This window comes from Etheostoma cragini, chromosome 7 (genome assembly GCF_013103735.1).
Source record: "Etheostoma cragini isolate CJK2018 chromosome 7, CSU_Ecrag_1.0, whole genome shotgun sequence".
NCBI lineage: Eukaryota > Metazoa > Chordata > Actinopteri > Perciformes > Percidae > Etheostoma > Etheostoma cragini.
The window spans coordinates 7,050,160-7,074,895 of NC_048413.1; the positions used below are offsets into that span (position 1 = coordinate 7,050,160).

Sequence of the window (24,736 nt, forward strand, 5' to 3'; positions counted from 1 at the left end):
ATCGGGCTTTTTTTGCCACTCTGTTGGATTAAATGTAGGAGAGAGTGGGGATGTTAATTCCTGTAATCCTGCTACATGTCCTGACGATACTCTCTAGTCGTTTTTGTTTTTTTGTGGACGGATAACCAAACCAACAGATGAAACTGAAGGTTAATCCCTAGGTGTAGAATAAAAAGAGACAAAAACGTAGCTATACTTTGCACAGGTCTTCATATACTGGTGCTTTTAGTAATATTTAGTTCACAGCAATATTTAAGTATAATCTGGACCTGTGAGAACTTAATTTTTGCTATTTCTTCATTTCTACATTCTTAAATTGAATGATGTGTGATATGTGTGTTTTTTCGCGGTCATGACGACTCTCCTGCAAACAAAGTCTACCTTTCGGTACAAATAAAGAAACTCGAACTTGAAAACAGAAGGTCAAAACACAGTCAATAAAACAGGAATAAAACATTGTCATAAAAGTGCGGTCAATGTTAATATTGTTCAGTTTGCTAATGGGCTTTGGCACAAACAGCATTATCTGCCTTGTATGTTGTATTCATCTCATACAAGGCTACAAATCTGGATTACTTAAGTAAATTTACAGAAAAACTGATGATTCCTAACATTTATTGATGGAGATAGGGCAGTGAAATCCATCGTCAACAACATCGAAATCACAAAAACATACATCAAGATTGCCTTTACATCTGCTGACTTGAAAGATAAAGGCTCTTAACATGAAAAAAACGTTGACAGAGGACGTTCTAATGCCCCATGCGTACTTTTACTTCTGAAACTCTGCATGTTGTTCACAATACTTCTGTGTTTCTACTTCCCAATTGAATTCCCAATGCAGGTAAAATATCTCCTATAACAACAATACTACAAAGAACCAACCTGCGGGGCTTATGCAAGCACAATAATCCCATGTGAGAAATAGATGTGTTTGCATAATTGCAAAAAGCAATACTGCAGAAAACAGTAGGCACAATACTACTGCTAAAACTTCTACTACGCAGCTATTTGAGTACTTTATATAAAAAAATATGTGTTGGCTCTTACAGACAATTGAACAGAAGGTGGCAGCATTGTGTCACAAAGATACATGGAAGCCTATTACATATGAATGGGTTTTTCCCAACAAAGGCTAGAAAATATGTTTATTTTGTACTGTCCCGCGCTTAAATGATCTTAACTAGCATACAGCATGGCTGTGGTCACAGTGTGTAGCCTAGAAGTCCCATTTTACACTTCTGACAGGCTACATAAGCTAAAACAGAACATACATGAAACACAAGCTATATAAAATATAAGCTTGGACTTTCAATCCTAAACAGGCTTGGAGGATGTGAAGTTGACTGAAATTCTATGTATAAGAAAATAATAAAATAATAATAATTTGTTTTATATACAAATAAAATTACAAACATTCAGACATCACAGCTCAAAACATGAAGTCATAAAGAAAGAAATTGCCAATTATATAATATAAGATCAGGTAACAAAACATTAAACAATAATAACAAATGATAATAAAAAGAAATACAAAAGAAATCAAAATGTGACAAATTTACCAAACTCGTTAATGATAATGATAACAGAAGTTCTAAATTTAAGAGATTATAGCTTTCATATTTAGTAATTTAAGAGACTCAAAATATATGTCAACTTTTTATAGTTTAAAGCAAGCATTTGAATTTGAAAACTTTGATTTGTGAACATGAAACTTTCCTAATAAAATAAAAAGATTAACAATAGTACATACAGTTCTAAATATGTAATATTATGCTTCCCTCCAAGTGGGATTGAATGTGTAGTTTTAGAAACCATATTATTTTCAAAACTATTCCAGAGTGTAATGTAAAATGAATTACCATAAAAAAAGATGAGTTAATGATTCTTCCTCGGTGTTACAAAATCATGTGAAACACCATTCACCAGAATCAGTGCTCGATTGTGCGTAAAAGAATCCCACCAATCAGAGCTGGCCAATGGGCCGTAGTCCCCGCCCCCTATCTGCCTCTAAAATCACCTCCCAGTGTTTTTGTCAGGATTTGGTGTTCCTTCCTCCTCCGCGGGTCTGTCGGGGAAAAGCTAGCTCTACTTGTGTGATTAAGGCCAACCAGGCATTCTGCTTTTATTTTTCTAACTTTAATGTAATTTATTTTTATGTGAATGAAAGATGTTTTCTTCTACCTCGGAGTCCTACCCCGTCATGACCTCACCGGGCCGCCCCTCCAGTTGAATGGGATTCCTCATCGCCTCCCTGCCGCTTGTTCGGGCACCGACTGTCTCCGCCGCCGCAAGACAACAGGCCCCCGGTTTTTTGGTCTCTCTACTCATTTCATTAATGGTTTAATGCAACAACAGCAGCGTGTCTGATCGGCAGAAGAGCGACGACGCCGAATCTCCGGTAGCCTGCGCGTCTGTGTAAGTAGCCTCAAACTTCAGTACTGACAGGCAGGACACACGCAGAGACAGGGGAGGGAATTACCACAGACATGAATGAGAGGTTTGATCTCAACATCTGCTGATTCCTGTTGTTTGGAAATGGAAACCTTACTCAAATTTGACACCGCCATGACCTAAATTAATCATTATCATCAGTTAAGATCAATCAAATCTAACCTTGCATTGCAAATCAGTGAATATATTTCACACTATAGGGAAACAGTAGATTGATTTCACACTGTCCTTTTCTCACATCCAAAATTGTTAGGCTACCAGCAGCCTGGGACTTACAGTGACTCATCAGAGATTGAAAAAAAAAAAAAAGAGAAATATATTTTTTATTAGAGCCTTTGATTTAGGCCACATGCTGTACTATACAGTCACTGTATAGTGTCTAATCACACAGTGGTGTATGCTCACATTTGAAGGGAAATGCTCCCTGGGTGGAAGCCTTTTGACAATCTGAACCCTGGCAGCTGTAGGCGCTCAGAAGTGAGAGTTTTTATGGGCTACCTGCTGAACTTTTATGTGTGAGTGAGGAGATCAGAGCGGATGAAAAACATATATAGCTGTGTATCTTTTGAACAGGACTTGCTTGCAATAATTTGCCTCTGCTTGTTCACCCAGAATGCCACCGATTTTCCTTCCTTAGGATCCCACACACTTTGAGGACATGGCTGTCATATGCTTAGGATTAGTCTCTCCCACTCAGCATGACTCAAAGGCCCAAATATTGACTCTAATGTGTGGCAACTAATAATAGAATAGACTAGTTATGCATAAACCTTGAAGCACTCGTTTAGTGTGTAATTGATGCCCTTGAACATATAGATTCACCCAGTAGCCATCCATATTGTTTATGTCCTAACATTGGGACATGTGTATACTGTACACGTCAGTCCCTCTGACTGCTGATCCAGGATCAGCGGCCGGCAGGGCGGAATACCGCCAATGATTTTCCAAATCCATTTGATTCCGATTCACAACGTCCCAGTTAGGTTTCATTTCCAAATCTATTAAAGATTCTGTTTCAGTTACAATACCAGTTTAGCTTGGATATAAAATATATTCTCATTTAACTTCTGCTGTCAATTGTACAAGCAAGCAGCAACGCTCAAATATAGAGTGTGTGTGTGTGTGTGTGTGTGTGTGTGTGTGTGTGTGTGTGTGTGTGTGTGTGTGTGTGTGTGTGTGTGTATATATATTTATTAAATACAACATAATAATGTTTGCATCCAGTCATTGAAAAGGTATTATTTACAGAGAGAGTTTTATGAATACACATCGGATAACTCAAACAACGATTGATTTTTAAGTTGAGAGTGGATTATTTTTAACCCCAATGTTACCACACAGATCTGCTCCCTTAGTCTGTTGTCTACGAAAAGGTATCCTGTCACGGTGTCTAGACGTTTCAGCCAGAAGTCACTAAATGACACATTTGTCATCATGACAATGGACACACACACACACACACACACAGACACTGCACTTGAGCCTGCTGTGCCAATTTTGCAGTGTGTTGTCGCAGCTTTTTGATCTGGCTAAAACCTAAATATTGTGTGGAATGCAATGGATTCCAGCATATCTGTACTGTAATCCTTTCTGAAATCTATATACATCTCTATGGATGTATTTATATATATATATATATATATATATGCATGTGTGTATGTACATATAATAGAGTACAGGTACATACATTACAAGTATATACAAACAATACAAGTATTGACTTTATATTAGTATCCTTTTATGGAGAATACTGTTTAATCTTATTATGTGTCTTATTGTCTTCTTTCAAGGTAACTTTATTACCATTGAGTAAAGTTTTGCTGATAAAATTCAATTTTTTAAATATATATATATATATATATATATATATATTCTTTTCCATGAAGATAAAATTGCCACTACTTATTTGATTACCGGTAGTGCATTAGACTAATCCTCCACAGATTTCCCTTGTGTTTGTATTTTCCTGAAGGAATTAGGATGTTTGGCAGCAGGGCTGGCAAAAACATTTTATATCCCAAGGATTCAATATCCTTAAATTGTGTATCGGGCCAGTGACATGCAAATTGATTCTGGGGATGAAGCCCTGTTGCGTACAAACACCCCAGGGCATGCGTGATGCCCTGATTTTCTTGCTGTTTTTTTTCATCACGCATTCGGCTAAATTCACACATCTAACGTTTTCACGAAGGACTACATGTTGCTGGTTTCACCCGGCTATTAGCATGCATTCTACACCCTGCTATGCAGCAACCAGTGAGGGAGAAGTGTTTCTCAGAGTGGTACGAGACGCTCCATTGTACTTTCTAACTGCTAGATTTCAGCCTCCACAGAGGGGACCTAATGCTCCTTGGAATCCCATGAATGCTCTCCAGTGAAAGCCATAGATGTTTATGTCAGCTGAGATGTGATTGGTGGAAAGTGGCTCTTGAGGTTGAAATTCCTGCTAATTGGCAACATGGCTATGGACTGGCTCCTTTGTTCCCCCTTATACTGGAGTGGTCTGTCTGTCAGGGTGCTACACTGGGCCAGGCATCAATGAAGTGCTTGTTTCCGCAGCTACCCGGCCTGGGAGGAGCGGTGGCTTCAAGACATGTCGCTTCCACTTTCAAAATTGCCTTTGTCCACCTATTCAGAAATAGTTAAGGGAAGCATTTAGGGGTGCTAAGAGAGAGTCTCTTAAGTATCCCAGCCAAGCATTTTGATAGTGATGCGTGTATTTGCCCCGGCACTGAAGTGAACTGAGCAGTTGCATTGAACGGTTTGCTGAGGTTCATCATTTGATCTAGTGAGTGTCCCACTTTCCTCTAGGTCGGATGAGGATAAATTGGCATTGAGCACTGGGGACATATTGTAATTGTTTGGGATACTATAAAGAGGATCTAGCTTATCGACCAGAGGAATATAAAACAAAAAACAAAGAATTGCAGGACTGTACATGAGTCAGGGCTCTATCAGCAGTCGTAGTAGTGTGTCTCTTCTTTGTTGAAACAACCCATTATTCCCCTTTGGCTTTGGAGTACTTAACAAGCAAAACACTTATCTAATGCCAGCGTCAGCCACTCTGCAGATTGCCAATGAGATGTGCGATTGACTCCGGGGGGGCGGGGGGGGGGGGGGGGGGGGGGGGGGGGGGGGGGGGGGGGGGGGGGAGATTGCATACACGAAGGGGGGCATGAGATTTAGGATGACTTCCTACTGACAAAAGCCTTTGAATTTTTCATGTGGCAGATACTAACTTCTGTTGCTCTGGCCCAGATTTGGTGCTAATTAGTGCCCGGGCCATTTCAAAGGGCATGCGATTGAGCATGGGAATGCTAGTGCCACCTGTTCTCTCCCTCGCACTCTTTCTCCCTCCCTGTCTCACATCTGTCCCATTCTGTCAGGCCTTATCTGTCTCTCTCTCTGTCTCTGTGGTTAAGCTTCATGTGTCAGTGGCCTACTTTTGTGTCAGTCATTGTTGTGCTCGTTACAGTGCAACTGCGAGTAACTATTATATTTCGATTCATCTTTTTTGAATGATTCCAAAAGGCAAAAAAATGTCAAATTCAGTTTTTTCCAAAGCCCAAGACGACGTCCTCAAATGTCTTGTTTTGTCCGCCACGCAAAGATTTTCAGTTTAATCTCCCAGAGGAGAGAAGAAACTAACATATTCACATTTAACAAGCTGCATTCGGAGAATCTTTTAACTTTCCTTTTCTTAAAAAAATGACTCAAACCGAGTAATAGATTATCAACATAGTGTACACTCTGTCAGCCATTAATCTTAAGACTTCACTTCCATGTCCATTCTACTTTGTAGCCCACGCTGTCTTCTATAACTGCCTGAATAAGTGATGTATTACACTGGAAAGTCCCAAAGCCGGTCCATTGCACCCAGTAAAGGCAGTTGAATGATGAGGACGAGGACATGTCCCTCAGAGCTCGCTGTCAGAGGGGCCTGTGCTCGCCTTGCAATTTGAATGGAGTATGTGATAGTGGTTTGATACAGACAAACAGAGGAGGGCTTGTATGCTCCCAGGATCCCTTGCCACTTCCTGTCCCCTCTGCTCTGGGAACACAGGCCACGCATCTCCACTCAATCCACCCACTGTTGCCTCTGTGGAAAAGCGATCACTCTCACTCCCTCATTCCCATCGCTCCGTGCACGTTTCTGGTGACAGGAAAAGCGTCCCTGGCATCTAGAAAGATGCCTCTATGTGTGGCTTTGTGTAGACGCAGCTGTGCGAGCCTGGTCAGGATGATGAGATGCTGGGAAGAAGAGCACATGCTGAACCCCCCCCCCCTCTCTTGAAACGTGAGGCTCTCTATCCTCTGAGAATCACTGCAGTATATGTTGACATGGGAGTTTTTTTATGCAGACCGTGTTCTTGCGTAGAGCATCAACCCTGGCAGACTCTACCTCTGCCCCGGTTGTATCATCCTACCAAAATCAGATAAAAGGAACATATTTGTGTGGATTTTCCCATTCAAAATGTAGCATTGGTTAAGAGATGTGGGTACAAAATGTGATTCACACTGTGCATTGAAAAGCAGAATCAGAGCCTCAGTTACTGTGCTTTCCATGGATGTCTCACTATACAATTAACTTGAGAAGAGCTGAAACTACTATTTGTTAAAATGATTTGATGATCGACCAAAAATTCTTATAATTGACTCTTTGTGATGTTTTTTTAGGCAAAAGTAATGCCAAACATTACCTAGTTACAGCTTCTGAACTGTAGCAATTTTCTTCTTTATCTGTCATTATGTGATAGAAAACTGAAAATCTTTGGGTTTCAGACTGTTGTTTGGACAAAACGAGCTATTCGAAGAGACATAAATTTGGCATTTTTACTATTTTCTGATGTTTTCTACAAGAAACAAGAAAAGAACTGGTAGAATAAGGGTGCAAGATGCAATTAATCACGTTTGTCTCTCTATTATTCACAGAATGCCCATAATATATCTGTGGGAGGTTGCTAAACGATACCAATGACTCAGTGACGATGATTTCTCACTTAGAAATTCATTGTTACAGCCCGTATCCTGTTTTCTGAGCAAAAAAATGGAAAGAGACTTCAGATACAGTATTAGGGTACCACTAAGGTCTATATAAAAGAGACTTCAGACACAGTATTAGGGGACCACTAAGGTCTACATAAAAGAGACTTCAGATACAGTATTAGGGGACCACTAAGGTCTGTATAAAAGAGTATTCAGACACAGTATTAGGGGACCACTAAGGTCTACATAAAAGAGACTTCAGATACAGTATTAGGGGACCACTAAGGTCTATATAAAAGAGACTTCAGATACAGCACTAGTGGACCATTAAGGTCTATGTAAAAGAGACTTCAGATACAGTATTAGGGGACCACTAAGGTCTATATAAAAGAGACTTCAGATATGGTATTAGGGTATTGAGTAAAAGTTGTCATATTCCAGTCTGTGATTATCTATCCACATCCATTCCTTTAATTTTAGTTGAAATAATTCCTAATTTCTGCATAACTCAAATATTAGGTATAATTTCCTATAAGTGAGGTTTATTGACCATAAATTCCCAAAATAACTGTATAACTAAAGTTAATAAGTTAGTGTTACGTAGTGTTGAAAAAGTGTTGAAAAAAGGGACAAAAACATAAGAAAAGGTTTAAAATGTTTTGACGGGAAGACAACACGAGGGTTAAGTCCTTAAAGTAAGGACTGAGCCGTTACACGCTCAACCAGGTGAGCACACCAGCATGCCCTTGCACCCAATTTGTAGCCGTTAATCGCTGGACAACAAGCACCAACACATGTTTGTTCTCGACATGTAAAGATCTGTGTAATTATATATTTCATAACCACCTCTTTGTGGTGTCTTTTTGTGTTGGAACTGATCTCTATTAAATGTGACGGGTACAGGATCTGTTTCCTCTCTGCTCTCACATCTGCTTTGAGTCTGGATCAGATACAGAGCGGGGCCATCTTCCTCTTTCTCAGCAGGGGGTGGGGGTGGGGGGGTGTTAGTGAACGCACCCTGCTGTATCTTATAAGCTCCAACCATGCCACTAACTCTCTGCTCTCTACTGATTGCCTGGCAGTCGGCGTCTCGTTCAGCGCTTCACCACCGCGCCGAGTCCCATTTGAATATTGAAATGAGAACAAAGAACACTTCTGAACAAAGGGGTGGTTTCAAAAGCGATGGAGGAAATGACTCCAGTGTTGGGTGGCGGGGGGTGGGGGGGGGCTCGCCCTCCAATCTGTTATGGAAATGTCATGGCTGGGAGCAGTTATGTTTTTGATGATGAAGCGTGACACGGGCACATTTGAAATTTTAATGCCGAAACCCCAGTGTTTTTTTTTTTTTTTCTGCTGCTCTTATTTGTCTATCTCCAAGGAAGCAGGGCCGGCATCTTTTTACTGTCTTGTTTTCAGTTTGAATTCCCCCAAAGCAGCTATAGAAATGTCGATACAGCATGCTTTATTCATACTTCACATGCATGTGCACGGATGCACGCAGGTTGGGTTGTTCCTTTGCTCCTAACATGTTTTGTAGGATTCAAACAAATTCTTGTTTTTCTGTTTAGCCAGCGAAACATGTCCTTGTTTATACACTATATAATTTTTAAATATTAATAAAAGAGAGGCTCTTGGAGACACAGAAATGCTAGCCTTAGCTGATGATCAGCCACAGCGCATGACACCCTCAGCATTTAATTTCTGTTTCTGCACAATCTGGTGTAGAGTAGGGCTGCACGATATGAGAAAAATATGCAATACGCAAACATACTGTGTCAGTTAATGTCACAGTAACAATGTGACTTGCGATAAAGAAACCGATATCAAAGTGTACTCAATTCTGCTTTTTAGTATTCTGCACAAATTCAACAAACTTTTAAAATGAATGAAGGAAAATTCTTTCCAACATTCTTTTATTGAACAGTTCCATTCTAAAGTGGAGTTTTCTACTCTTCTAACTAACAAAATAGTGTCTTCCACGATATGTTGCAGCCGTTCGCGATGCATTGATTGCGGCAGTTGATATTGCGATGTCAAAAAAACAAAAACAATGTATGATGCAGGCCGAGCTCAGAGCCCTTAATGGCACGCAGGATGAACATCCACAGTGTGTTGCAACCTTCACTCACATTCTTGTTCACCCAACGTGGCTGCTCGTTGCTGCTTTCCCTGACGGACGCTACAGGGAATGTGTTGGGGTGGGTGGCGTTTGTGGCTCGGGGGCAGCCCGGGAATCTGCCGCTGTCTCTACCTGCTCCGAGTACATTCCTGCTTTAGGCTGCGTGAGCAGAGAGGAGTTGCGACTCGCCTTTTTTCTCCACTGTGCATTCCTCAACCATGACTGGGCTCAGTCGCACTGCTGCAACAAACCTGGGAATGTTTCAGTGCACATGGACCCTCATGCACCTGGCTCAATTTCTCATATTTGAGCAGGATTACATGGTTATGTCTGTTTCTCTCTCCTTCTATATATATACACACACACACACACACACACACACACATACATACAGTGGCTTGCATAAGTTTACACACCCATGCTAAAGTTGATTTAAAAAAAGGAATAAAAAACACCTTTTGGACAGTGATCTTAATGCCTTAATTCAAATAATTAGGGAAATCCAACCTGTAAGGACACCAATTTTCTTTGTGAATGAATAATGTATCTTAAATAAATGTTCTTCCCTAAAATACAGGGGGCATAAGTATACACCCCCTACGTTGAATATATATAGACATTAGTGGTGCCCTAATACTGTATCTGAAGTCTCTTTTATATAGACCTTAGTGGTCCCCTAATACTGTATCTGAAGTCTCTTTTATATAGACCTTAGTGGTCCCCTAATACTGTATCTGAAGTCTCTTTTATATAGACCTTAGTGGTCCCCTAATACTGTACCAGAAGTCACTTTTATATAGACCTTAGTGGTCCCCTAATACTGTATCTGAAGTCACTTTTATAAAGACCTTAGTGGTCCCCTAATACTGTATCTGAAGTCACTTTCCCAAAATTCAGCCTTGGTGCAGAATTCCAGCCACTAGAGCCAGTCCCACAATGGGTTTTCCTTAGTATGTGCCATTTCTGAGTCTGTAGCTTTTGAGGAGGAGGAGGAGGGGGGTGGCCTTGACCAACTGCCACATTGGTTGTTTGAAAGCCATGATGTCTCTCTCTCATGGGTGGGCCTAATTCTCTGGGGGGGCAACGCAGAGAAAGGGGAGGTAACCTTTATGACTTCATAAGGGGCAAGATTCCAGCTCAACCTATCTTAGCTTTCATTTTCTCAAAGACAGAGCAGGATACCTACGGCTCGGTTTACACGTATCACTATTTCTAGCCTCTGGGGGGCCATAGGCAGGCTGGGGGAACTCATATTAATGTCACAAAACCTCATAAAGTGACATTTTCATGCCATTGGATCTTTTAATAAACTATTTTTGACGATGATAACTCAGGGCTAAATTACGTGGTATCAGATTGGTGCATAAACTCCATTTCTGATATCAGGGTATTTTGATCTTGCATCTCTATCATGTCTGTCATGTTAGCAGCTGAAGAGTTTTTTTCCGTTGTTTCTGGTTCCCCACCTTTTGAGTTGACTAGCTTGAATGTTTTCCTATCTACAGGTTTTGAAACAAAAGCAATGTCCGTCCACACAAGAGTTTTAGCTCCAGTTGCAGAACTAATCTCCGTCCATACTTATACGTCTAACTGCACATATCACATGACCATTCGCAAACACGGGGCATGTGCTTGCTGGTGGAAACAGGAAGCAGATTGTCCGTCATTACTCTGCGGTTAAAAATCATAAATGTATAAGTGGAAAATGAAAAGTAAGATCAGGGATTTATTAGGTCGGAGCCACGGCATGGTGGAATGGTTACTGAAAGGTATGTAACCCTACCTAACCGATATCACTGACTGTCATCCTTTCCAAAGTTCTCCGTTTGTGGCCGTCCAGACCTTAGACAGTTAAAGAAATGGACCGACAGACCCCTTTGTTCTGGACAGAGACCAGTGAAGTCTATTAGAAGCTCTTTCCCGGTGATGCTGAGCGTTACCGCGCAGCCTCCAACTGAGCTTAAAGAAGTAGATGTGACGTGAGCAACCTGTCGGAAAGTTGTAAGTCTTCTGGTAGCTGTGCAAGAGAAATCTCAATCATTCCCAATCAGCAGAGACGGAGAGGTAATTAGTAATTAAGCCTAAACAGCTGATGGAAGTCCAAACTGTCTACAAGCTTCTCCTGTACTACACGGTGATTCCTCCACTGTGCAACAGTAAGTCGCGTGGTTATGACACAATAATGGGAGCTACGAGGTAACGGTACCTTTTATATATTGTTGTGTTATTTAAAAATAAACAACGGAAAAATAGAGTCTTTAAAGGCTTAAGATGTAAAGCTATTCTCTGCCAAAGGAGCGCCAAATTGAATGGCAGTCAATGGGATACTAACGGCGAGTGATGGCTTGTTAGCATCAAAATGGCGCCATAGGAGCTTTGCTTTGAAAGGAGAGGCTTACCCCCTTGGTCCAGACTACAAAGCAACGCTGGAGTTTTAAAACCAAAACGAGGGCAGTCGAGTTAAATCTCTCTGTTTCGGAGGCTCAGAAACTCTTCAATAATGTGGACGCGAAAACAGCAAAAAAAAAATCTTTTTTTTTTTACCAGAACGTAGTGTGTAAATGTAGCCCTATTGCTGACACATCAAAGGAATTAATATCCTTTATTACCACTTTTTCCGTTTTGGAAATCTCCTGAAAGGATTGGAGAATATCTGAGAGTAAAAGCGAAGGGGCGGTAGACTGAGAGGGGGTAACCAAAGCCCTGGAGGATTATTTTTTTCTTCTCCTCCATCTCACTCCCCTCTCGCTTGCTTTCTGTTCTCGGCTTCTTGTTTGGTCACATTACCACAGCTCATCAGGCCATATTTACAGAGAGAGGACACAGGTGAAGCAGGAGAGCAGATTTCACCGATCCAGTAATAGTTCTGCATTTTGGTGTTCAATGTGCCACAGAGGAACACTACGCAGCTTCTCACTCAATCAACACAACACAGTGAACACCCGGGCATGCCTGCAGCGCAGTCACGGTACACTGTGCATGCCACAGATGCCTCAGATCTCTTATCGTTCTAGGAGTAGAGATAGTGTGTCTGTATTCTTTACCAGTGATAAGGGAACAGCTGAGAGGCCGTGGGCTGTCAAACAGGCATCATGCTTTCTCCCCCTTCTAAACACGGAGCTGGACACCAGGGCGGATTATTTTCATACTCGATTTATCTGTTGATTGTGTTCTGGATCAATGGATTTTGGTCTCTAAAATGTCAGAAAATGAAATGTGGATCAGTGTTTCCCAAAGTCCGCAGAAGTCTTCTTTTGTCCACAACTCAGTATACTTGGCCAGAGGAGTATAGAAACAAGAAAATATTCACATTTAACAAGCTGGGATCAGTTTCTACTCCAAACTGATTCATCGGTTACCAAAAGTTAGGGATTCATTCAGTAGTAGTAACTAATTGATTTATTAGTTGGTTGTTTGATTAATATTTGCAGCTCTACTTTAAAATATTGAATTATGCAATGGTAACTATTGGTTAATCTGCTGGAATTCTAATATACTGTGTTGCAACAAATACATTACAGTAATGTCCTCCGTCTGTCTTGTCTAAGCCACACCTGTCACACCCAGTCTAGGAAGGTTAGTCAAAGGTCTCAGTTAAATCAGGGGACTACTTTTTGTGTAGTAGGTAGGCCATGTTTTTGTTTTAAGGCCAACGTGAGAAGCGCAACATTCCAAGGGAGCATGGTGTGACGGTTTCAATGCTGGACACAATTGACAAAAGCATTTGTGAAATGATTGTGGGGTGAGGACACAGACAACCACATTGTGTGTGTATAAACTCACACACTATCAACCATGTGCAACTAGACTTACTCTGTACAGATAAATGGGTCATACGACTGGTCTGTTCCGGTCTGGTCTGGTCGTCACTGAGGCGGGAAAAAATGTTGTATGACATGTCTAGATGCTTCTTCTCCATATTTAATCACAGTGCTGCCTGTGAAAATATGTAGTGTCGGGCTCAAGTTATTATTATTTTTTGTAAAAGTCTCTAATTTCCCTGTGGTTGGCTGATATACAGTACACCCCATCTGCCTTTGCAGATGTGGGAATTTTAGGCCTTTTATTTGATATTATATTGACATTTAATAGACAGTTTAGACATTAAAGGAGAGAGAGAGAGAGAGAGAGGGGGAATGACATGCAGCAAAGGGGGTGTCTATGTAGAGTCAATGTCTCTTCCTGTTCTGCCAAATAAGCATTTTGGGAAATGCAAATGCTCTCTCTTGTTGATAGTTAAATGGGAATATTACTCTCCTATCTGTCAATAACAAAATGCTACAGCCTATTATGTCATGAAAATGAAGAAGATGTTAGCTTAGCATAAACACTGCAAACAAGGTTTCACTGCTGGGATTGTTCCGTTGCCGGCGGATATTCCGTTGGTTGGCCCTCATTGGGTCCTAACCTCCGGCGGATTCATGAGGACTATGTTTACCTGGTCCTCAGATCTCTGCAGGGTAAATCCAGACAGCTAGCTATCTGTCCAATCTGAGTTTTCTGTTGACGACTAAAACAACTTTTGAACGTAAACATGTTCCACCAAAACATAGTTTGAAGTGGCACTGTGGCTCTGTCCGGCGCTTAGCCCCGCCCAAGATGACTGTAGGGTTGGGTACCGAAACCTGATGCTAATATGGCACCGGTGCCTAAACCGCAGGTATCTACCGGACCAGAAAGCAACTTAAATGCCTGCACTTCTCTCTGATGCTCCAGATCAGACGTTATAGGCAGCAGAAACATGGCTGCACGGGACGCTAGATTACACTATATTTGCCAACAGGTAATATTAGCCTACAGTTAGCTATATAGACATCGGTGTTAAATGTTTCCCAATATGCTCAACTATGTTTCTGTAGGTCTTTCCATTGAGTCCAAAAGCCAAGACATCACCTTATCTAAAATGGCCCAGATATTTTCTCACTGAGCCTCAATCCCAAAAAATAATTTCATGTATGTCATATTCAGATTAGGAACAAGGGATAACCGAAAACCCATGAACCTAGAGTTGGTGCCAGCAGTGTTTGTTGTTTGGAAGTGGACAAGGGGGAAAAAATTCCTGTGTAAGCACGGGGTTTAAGATAGAGCAACCAGCTGCTCAGCCCTGCGAGCCCAGAGATGTCATATGATTTTAAAGGCCGGGTAAGCCGTGACGTTTGGCAAACAAAAGGTGATCTGACTGAGGAAACTGTAGGTCGCTTAGTTAAATCCTAGTGGTGGGAATAGCAGGCACACACGCTGGCACCCAGTGAAAGGGATAAGGGCTCACAGCCTCTGATCCTATTATAGGAGCCAAAGCAAAGCAGCCTCCTGAGAAGTTGGGAAAACGGGTAAACATTATGTTTTTATGGGAATCCTCATGCGGTACACTCGGAAATATCACAATGGGAAGAAACAAGGTGATCGCTCTTTCTCTCTGTGTCACTTTCTCTCTGTGTCAACCCCCCCACCCCCTAATTCACAGTTCACAAATTGCTTTTATTGGAATGAATGTCAGAAATAACAATATTGCCAGAGCATTGATGAAAAGAAATTGAGAAAAAATACAGTACATACATACAATTTTTACAAATTTCCTTCTGGATGAATAAAGTATCTATCTATCTATCTATCTATCTATCTATCTATCTATCTATCTATCAACAGTTAATTGATTAAAACTCTTTCTCTCCCAAATTATATCAATTTCCGGACGTGTCAATAATTTTGAGAGACGGCGCCTCCGCTAATTGCGACTTTTTCTTCATTAGATAGGCATGCAGCATCTCAGAAAAGTCTGTGTGCAACTATCCTACATCTGTGCAGTTTGTTGGTTTGTGGAATGCATGGAATCACCTCCATGGCAACGGGCTGTGTGTGCGCGTGGAGCGGTAAATATTGACTCCACCACCTTCCCGTGCCTGTGTCTGTCTGTGACGGGAGCACGGGGCTGTGGTCGGGGGATCGGTACACACACTTTATCCAGGAATCAGCAAAGTCCTGCCAACGGGGGCGTGTGTTTACCTTCAGACCTCCAAACACGGAGGCGCATCCTGGCTCTGAGTGGTTCAGTTTGATGCAGTGTGTACTTACAGTACAAAAGAGCTGCAGTGCCAGGAGATATTTGGGACATACTCTCATTACGTCATCTCAGCTCTTTTTTAATGATCAACCTAATGGGGGAAGTAAATGGAACTGTGGTTTCCACACACAGGTTTCAGTCTTTGAAACTTAACTGTCTGTATCTGGTTTGGTTTGGCCTTCCTCTCTCTCATAACCACTCACACATCTTCATTGGATCTATATTCCTGTTGATTGTATGCCTTTGGTGGTTTCATGTAGCCCACATGCTTTGTTTTCGAATTCCATGCTAACTGTAATTTTGTGTTTAATTTGTAGATTTTAGGACTTTTGTAATAGCTCATATTTTTTCCCTACCTGCACAATCTGTCTTTTATTATGTTATTTCTTATTGTGCAAATACTGTACATTAACTTTAGACCTGTGCAGGGGAAGCACTGATGTGCAAACACATCCAAGCAGCCATTTCCTCTATTTGTGTTTTGTTGAAGGAGAACAGAAACAAGATGCCATTTAACCGTTAACAATGTTTGTTCAGACCCAGGAACCAGTCCACCTGTTTTGGTACAAAATGAGTAACTTCATTAAACTGTGTGACTAGGGCTTGTAAGCCGTCGGCGGAGGTTGTATGCAGTTTTCCCACAGCAGATGGATTTGTTGAGACAGGATCAGAGAAGTGCATTGAGGCCTATCAGTAGTAGTAGTATTAGTGGTTTGACCTGTCTATCCTGTCTTGTCATTGCAGCGGCCGCGCTGTCTGCGGGCCCCCAGATGGAATGTCATCACAGTGTTTTGGCGAATACGATTAGGGAATAGATGTTGTTAATCTGGAGAGAACAAGCAGGGCTGGATTATGCTACAATTGGTCGCTGGTGACGCAGGAGCCAAAGCACCCCTGTAGTTATTACATATACTGTAGAGAGCATTGAGATGAAGGAATACATCCACCAGGCTGACATCAGACTGCATACATTACCTGTGGAAACACACATACTTCCTATCCCCAGTACCCATACTCGGTTTTCCCCTCTATACTCACAGTTCAAGGCAAAAAAACAAAACAAAGTAACATATATTCTTTCTTACCTGTAGTGCTATTTATCAATCGGGTTGGGCATCATTTTTGATTTGAACAATTCTGATCCTTCTTTAAGGGGTGAAGTTGTAACGGGTCACATGCTTATTTTGCACATAAAAGGATAAGAGAAAAATAGTATTTTGATTCAATAGTGATTTAGAGTTGTTATTGGTGTTGTTGTTTTTTACCCTCCTGTTGTCCTTGGGTTAAATTTTCCCCGTTTTTAAAAGTTTCCTCTTCAGAAATTTGTGATTCTTTCATCCAAATTGACCAAATATTACATGGATGGTTCCAAATAACGCTTCTTGCAAGGATCACTTCACTCAGTTGAATTTTGGATGTTTTATTACCCCCCAAAGTTTTTTGACAAAAGACACAAAAAGATATAATTTCATATAAATGAGGTTTCTTGACCATGAATTTGGAAAACAATAGTGTAAAGCTAGTAGTGATATATTGGTGTTAGTGATGTGTACAGCATACTGATGGTAGTGTTACAAAAATGAAGAAAATGTTTTTAAAAAAGCGCCAAAAAGTGATTCAAAAAAATTGTTCATTTTCAGTTTTTTCAGGACAACACAAGGACTTTTTTGGGGCATTTTCATGTATTGTTGGAAACATGTATTTTTGAATTTGGGATGAAGTCTCCTGTTTACATAACAAAAAGAATGGTAGATGTATTTTTTTTTTTCAAATAGAGTATAGACTTGTTCATGGTTTCCAGCACATGTAAATAATACACACACATTTAAACGTTTGATCTTACCTTATGTAAATGCAATAAAAACAGGATGATATCTCCATGTAGTCCGCCACCTATTGTTCACTCACACATGTAAATTTGTCTCCTGCACATGTTTTGCACAATGGCTTCATTCAGGATCATATCATGTATCTTTTCTAATTCAAAATGTAGTTCTTCTTTTTTTTTTTTTAAGTGGTCTACCTCGGGTCATCACTTGAGTCTGATCTGCAACGTAATCCACTCCATTTTATTTACATAGCACATTTTAAAAAACAAAGGTGTACAAAGTGCTGGAGAAGATGTAAAACATAAAAACACATATAAAACACATAGAACGAACAAAACAAATCACTGTCTGCTGAAGTACATGACTTCTAAACAGGAGCGTGGTAGAGTTACCTCACTCAGTCAGCTCACTAAAATGCTCTTTAAAATGTAGGTCTTCAGTGATGATATCCTCTTTATGGCAGAAACACAGGTCTTTCTATTCATTTTGAATGGGGGTGGTGCGATTATGTTGTGTTTAATTGTTTTCTATTTTACAGTGAATACATAAAATACTGTAAATGGAAGTACGGTACTTTTACTGTAAAAATAATTCACAGTAACTTGCTGGCCAATTGTTGCCAGTATGTTACTGAAAATTGTACCTTAAATTTCTTACAGTGTAAGAGATCCAACTTGTCGGTGTGTTTTGACCTCTGGTTTGAGGCAGCATGAGTATCCCAGACAGGAAACAGGAAACATCACTGCTGTCACGTCCCGATGTGAGGCGAGTGCAGATTTGAGTCACGCACGCGTCACTTTGCAACAAGTAGCATACAAATAATAATAATAATAATAATACATTTTATTTAACAGCGCCTTTCTAACACTCAAGGACGCTTTACAGACAATAAAAGACAGATACAGGGAACATAAAAGTGTAAGTAGTAATAACAAAACAAATAAGAAAAACAAACAAACAAACAAACAAAAACCAAAAAAAACAGGAACAGTGTATTTACAGATAAGCGAGCTGGAACAGATGGGTTTTTAGTCTAGTTTTGAACAGGGGGAGAGAGTTGATGTTGCGGAGGTCAGGTGGGAGTGAGTTCCAGAGCTGGGGAGCAGAGCGGCTGAAGGCTCTGTTCCCCATGGTGACAAGTCGAGCATGGGGGACAGTGAGGTGGATGGAGGAGGAAGATCTGAGGGAGCGGGAGGGGACGGCAATGTGTAGGAGTTCTGATAGATATGGAGGGGCAAGGGAGGTGACGAGGCTGTGGATAAGGATGGAGGCAGTGTGAGTGGTAAGGGACGGACGGAGGCGGTTAATGTTGCGTAGGTGGAAGTATGCAGACCGGCAGATATTATTTATGTGTGACTGAAAGGAGAGGGAAGAATCGAGGATGACGCCCAGACTCTTGACCTGAGGGGAAGGGGAGACCAAGGAGTTGTCGATTGGTAGAGTGAAACTATTGATTTTGGATAGGGTAGACTTGGTGGCTACGAGGAGGAGTTCGGTTTTATCACTGTTTAGTTTAAGGAAGATGCTAACGAGAGACTTCTGTAATGTCGATCCAGTAAAAATGGAGCTACTTAACCAAGTTGGTTCACTGCTGGCTACAATAGGGTGACCAGTCGTCCCCGGCTGGATCTGTTCCCGGAAATGTACCCTGTTTTCACTGTGACTGTCAGACCCGAAATTGGAATGAAAGAAAGAAAACATTGACCAAACGGAGCCGATAGTTGCTCAAGAGCCAGCGCTGCTTAGAGCTCAGAGCCGTTTCAGAAAGCCGTATTTTAAAATGTTGCTATATCCTTGATTATTTACATGGTGTCTGGTGGTTTAGAGAACGCAATTTCGCGGACTTTTATGTTTTAAAAAGGGATATTAAGGTTTAACAGAAAGGTTGACCTCCTTAGAAATCCTTTTCACAATGTTGTCAGACACTTAGAATATTAATCTGAGTCTGTCAGCAGCATAACGAGCACTTTGATGAACGTAAATACAAGCTGGGCAATTTCTGTATTAACTTCCATTGTAGCTTGTTTCTGCAGACTGCAGAGATCTCGTTTAATCTCGGTCAATGTTAATGGAAGATATTTCTTCAATAGTTTATTGTATCCAATACTCAATGAGCTGTTGAAGAAACAAGCCTGAAGCAAAAAAGCAAAAGATGTCAGATAAATGTAGTTCAGTACAAATTACAGCATTATGAAATATTGGGACTTTCTATTTTGGAATATAAGGATTTTTTATCTTGAAATATTAGGACTTTTAGTCTTGAAATATTAGGACTTTCTATCTTGAAATATTCGCCTCTGAGGTGTAGTGGAGTGGAGAAAGAAGTAGCAGCAGGGGTGAGTCTAGGATCAGACTTTTGGGGGCGGCTCAGACCCTAATGAGAACAGCTGTAGGTCTAGTGTCCCCTTTTTAAGTTTTATAAAATTAAAAACATGAGGTGTTTTGGAGGTATATACGCTTCAGAGCAGAAAATGTCCCCGGAATTTGTCTGAGAAATCTGGTCACCTTAGGCTACAAGCTAGCATCAAACACAACAAAGGCTGTCAGTTGAATGGTATTTTGAGCTAATGTTAGCAACCAAACAACCATAGATAGCTAAAACGTTTTTGAAATGACTGATAGCTTAGCTACAAGTTAGCAGAAAACACAACAAAGGCTGTCAGTTGAATGGTATTTTGAGCTAATGTTAGCAACCAAACAACCATGGATAGCTAAAACGTTTTTTAAATGACTGATAGCTTAGCTACAAGTTAGCAGCAAACACAACAAAGGCTGTCAGTTGAATGGTATTTTGAGCTAATGTTAGCAACCAAACAACCATAGATAGCTAAAACGTTTTTGAAATGACGGATAGCTTAGCTACAAGTTAGCAGCAAACACATCAAAGGCTGTCAGTTGAATGGTGTTTTGAGCGCCAGCGCTTTTTTGGTGTGAATGGCTCGTACGGTATGAAATTATAAAAACGTCTTTATACACTGCTCATAAAATGAGCATGTCTTTTTTTTTTTTGTGATCAAATATTTTTTATTTAAAATGCCAAACAAAAGTGAAAAACATTGGTCCAGATTAGGGTTTAGTCTGATCAAGACTATTTCCTGATTCCCGGGAAAGGTTATGTTGTCATACGGTAACAGTGAAGCAGGCGACGGTGCTGTAATATAGCTACGGTAATAAAGGCTCACTAAATTAATTATGCAGCAGTAGTCTACATCATAAATACAGCACATTTACATTGACTTGGCGCCTATGTACCGCTACAGTATTGAAACTGAAAATATCGCGTTGTGCATTTCCGTGCGTCGTTTCATTAATTTAATTTAACATGTAAGTGTTTAAAAGAGAAATATGCCTGCCCTGCCCTAATAAAGAAATATGATGGTTAACTTTGAGTTATTATTCCCATTTGCAGCCGCATACAAATATCTGATTCAACTAATTTTTGGGAAAATATTTAACCCTAGCCCAGGTGACAACATACAGAAAAGTACACTAGATACACTGAAGAACAAAAGTTTCACTCTAAAACAAAGAGAGGAAATACAGAAAAGGAAATGACAAGAACAATGTCTGCAGCTCACAGACAAGACGCACAGAAAGCGACCCAGAACAACGCAAAAACAAACAAGAGGCATTGACAGGGAGAGAGGCAAAAGACAAAAGGGACCAAACTCGCACACGCGCACGCACACACACACACACACACATACACACACACACACACAGAAGCGAGACGGCCGTAACACAAATCTACAGCATGGACTTCAAGGATCCAGCAATGCTGAGCCAGGTGTCCAAAGTCCTTCATCAGGCTCCACCTATGCGGGCCGTAGAGAGCTCCATGTGCACAACATCCAGAAAAGAAAGGGTCCAAGTACAAATAGACAATTCATGAGGTGGTTTCAAATGTGATGCGATCATTCTCTTGGGCGCTGTAAGTCCAGCAAAAACTGCACTTTTTGAGGTTTAGAGAGCTGTAGGGCTGACAATGAACCTAAAAAAAGTTCATATAACTAATGGAGCGTTATGAATCTTAAGAAATATTTTGTTCAGCTTTCTACAATCAGAAATCTTTTGGATCAATATGCTTTGTGTGTTCATAAAGTTGATAAACACAAACCAATTTTTATTATTATTTTATTGACTTAATTTGATTGAATTTATTGACTTGCATAACCTTTTATGCCGAGTAACTGACTATCTCTGGAAGTATACTCCTTGTTTTCAAATGACCATCAATGCAAATGCAATGCAATTTCAAACGACCATCAATCAATGCAAGGTGAAAATAGACATATAGACAATAGAAGATGGATACCTTGGGTACCGTCGTGTTTTGGTCGGGCTCAGTCAAATCAGCGTGATAAGGCATTGAACATGCTAAATTTAAAATTGCTTTTTATTAAGGGTGAGAGGTCAGCAACTACACTACCCGAAGCTTAGTGTCCTTGCCCAGTGAGGGCAAGGATCATCGAGCAGAGGATGAGGGCCTAAGAACCTCTTGTGTGTATTTTTGGGGATTTTGTTCTTTTAGCTTAGGCCATTTTTGGTCTATGGCCTATGTTAATTTAATTCCAATTGGCAATATGATTGGGCCTCTTGTGCACACCTGTGTTAACGTGCGCTTGTTGCCCGTTTGCGCCGATGCGCTCATCTGTTGACATTTACAATTGCCTTCCTAGTTACTTAATAAAAGCAAATTTTCCACACAAAACGTACATGTGTCATTAGTATGAGGGGGAAAAAATTAGATTTTAACTGTGTCCAGTTCAAATCAGGCAGGGACATAAATATAATTTACTATTCACTATTTTATGTGTGTAAATAGTTGCTATCAGGAACTGTGCACCACATAACCCTCTCTTTTTTCTTCTTTTTGTTTCACTACTTACATTTTATATTTTTATATTTTGTGAAGGTGTTGCTTCAATCTCGTTGCACCGGTAACGCACTTGTGCATAATGACAATAAAGGCATTCTATTGTATTCTAAATGACATGTATGGTATGGTATCTTAATTCCTATCGGATGCGAGTCAGGCTTGGACCAAAAAATGCGTCCTGATCTCTACACACTACGCACTCTACACAACATGTTAATGTCATATGAATAACCATAATTGTTGGTTGTAGACATTGTGAAACAAGATGGGCTGAATCCTTTTTTATTCTGTTTCAACTCATGGCTGTTAATGCAGAGGCCTTTTAGACTAATCCCATTGTGCCCACCCTGAGTGATCCATCATCATACTATGTGAACGGACACACGTGTAAGAATTGTGTTAAGATAACAGTTTTATTGGTTATTGTTCATAGTTTCATTGTGACCTTTAACAGGACTGTCAGTACATGCTCCATCCATATATTGGCACTCTTAGGTAGAAGTGAGGGGTCTACTGTAGCTGTCATCCTAACATGCAAGTCGTGACATGCCACTTCACATAGCAGAGTATCACCATCTTCCTCAGTATTTCTTTGTGTTTCCTTCAGCTTTGTAGTGGAAATCTTTCATTAAGTCTGCATACAGAGCATCTGAAGCAAGATTTGTTCAATTCTGATGTGCATGACTTTTTGATCCTTACCAAAAGATGAAAGGATTCTCTCTTTTTTTTGGCAACGAGCCAGTCAGAGCACAGTAGACTTCATTACAAAGCTTGTGTTGTTGGGGGAAATAGGCCAGTGTCATGGTCCTTCACTGACAAAGACTTCATCAGTGAAGCGACACCCCCTCCTTTCTTTTATTTCAATAAGAGGATACCAGCGAGAGATTTGTAATTGTTTTCTTTTCAAATCAAATGGAAAAAGCAAGCAAAACAAGGACATGCAACATCCTGTGGGGGGAAAACAACCACCGCAGCAATATTTAAAGACTATTCCCATGTACCAAAGCCCAAGAGACTAGAAGGATTTGGAATTCATTGTCAGATCTTATGCATAATTAAGCAAATCCCCCCCCCCCCCCCAACTTACACTACCCAGACCGCGGGTGCTTGTTACAGTACCTCAGCTCTATTAGTCTAGAATCTGGCTGTTGTTACTATTAGCTACTGATGATACTCGCACAAACATGATTCCTGCAAGACATGACATTGTTTGGTTTCATGACTTCCTTCATTTCCATATTTCCTGCCGGCTGTTAGAGCTAAAACACGCTAAGATCTGGCAGCCCGGGAGCCGCCGGCCAATTCTGTGTCTTGTTTATGGCGCCTGCTGTGAGCCGACAAAAGATGGCTCTGTTGCAAAGTGAGTGTGAAGTCAAGGTCCGAGACTCTTAGTGCTCTGTATGGTCTTCCCTTCCTGTGAGTTTTCATTGTCTTTGTCTGGGTCCCAGTAGTAGAACGTTGTTGGCCAAGGGAACCAAGGTCTATTTAACCCTGCAATTTGTGAGTGGCTTAAATGAGTCGTTTTTTCCCCCACTTATTCACTTCAGATGCCATGTTACATGCACAGCTGCTGTCCTAAAAGCAAATTCAGGGTTTTAGGAAGTGTCATTTAAGCACCATCCTAGTCATATCATTAAGTCAACATCCCTTAAGTGAAAGTGTCATCTGTGTGGAACGGGGAAATCTTTTCCACACCGGGAGATGAGAGAGGCGGCGTCTCGGCTCTGCTTAGCCTCCAATGGCTTATCACACAAAGAGCAGCTCCCTGAGCCACCAGTCACCTGTTTGTGAGTGTGTCTGTCTGTATCGGTCTGTCTGTCAACACAACAGCATCAGCATGCTATGTTACTCTTGCTGTTATGTGACTCCCTTTACACAGACATGCCCCGGGGGGGGGGGGATGGTGGAGGAAGGGAGACCCGTCTCCCTTCCTCCACCATCTCGCCCATTCATGATGCCAACCCAAAATGAGCCTCCGTGTTATGTTCCCAATCCCATTCCTCGCTTATCTTGTTGTTTAATTCTCCTGCTGCTTCACGTTTTAATACTTGTCTCCGAGCATCACTGCAAAATAGGGATGGGACAAAATCTCAAAATGGCAACATATCTTTGTCCTGTAAGGCCAAATTCTGCTCCCATAGTTGCTCGATAGTTTGGACTTGCAGTAAAGAAAGAGACAAAACCTGCACCAACCTTTTCACGGGCATTTTCTATTCCTAGTTGGAGCATAGCATGTATCAAGATATGTCATTATAGGTTTGTCTAGCAATATATTCATAATCTCAGGATTGCTGTGTCAAGATATGTGTAGAGTTTCGTGAAGTAAGTATTGTACCCTTTGATGCCAACTCCTGCTGCTCCTGTGCACTTACTGTACAGGGGGGGAGGGTGGCGGGGGGGGGGGGGGG

General features: G+C 40.9%; 1 protein-coding gene across 5 annotated transcripts in view; it reads left to right on the forward strand.

Annotated features, from left to right (window-relative positions):
* The first annotated feature begins 2,028 nt into the window (after positions 1 to 2,028).
* The window catches only part of src (v-src avian sarcoma (Schmidt-Ruppin A-2) viral oncogene homolog), a 40,942-nt gene continuing 18,234 nt past the window's right edge, over positions 2,029 to 24,736 (forward strand). For 4 of the 5 annotated variants that reach the window (XM_034875892.1, XM_034875895.1, XM_034875894.1 and 1 more), the window contains exons 1-2: positions 2,029 to 2,416; positions 8,425 to 8,427. The gene's annotated coding sequence lies outside the window, so the exon portion shown is untranslated. Of the gene's footprint in view, positions 2,419 to 8,424; positions 8,428 to 24,736 lie in introns of all 5 variants that reach the window. The other variant, XM_034875893.1, reaches the window with a different exon arrangement.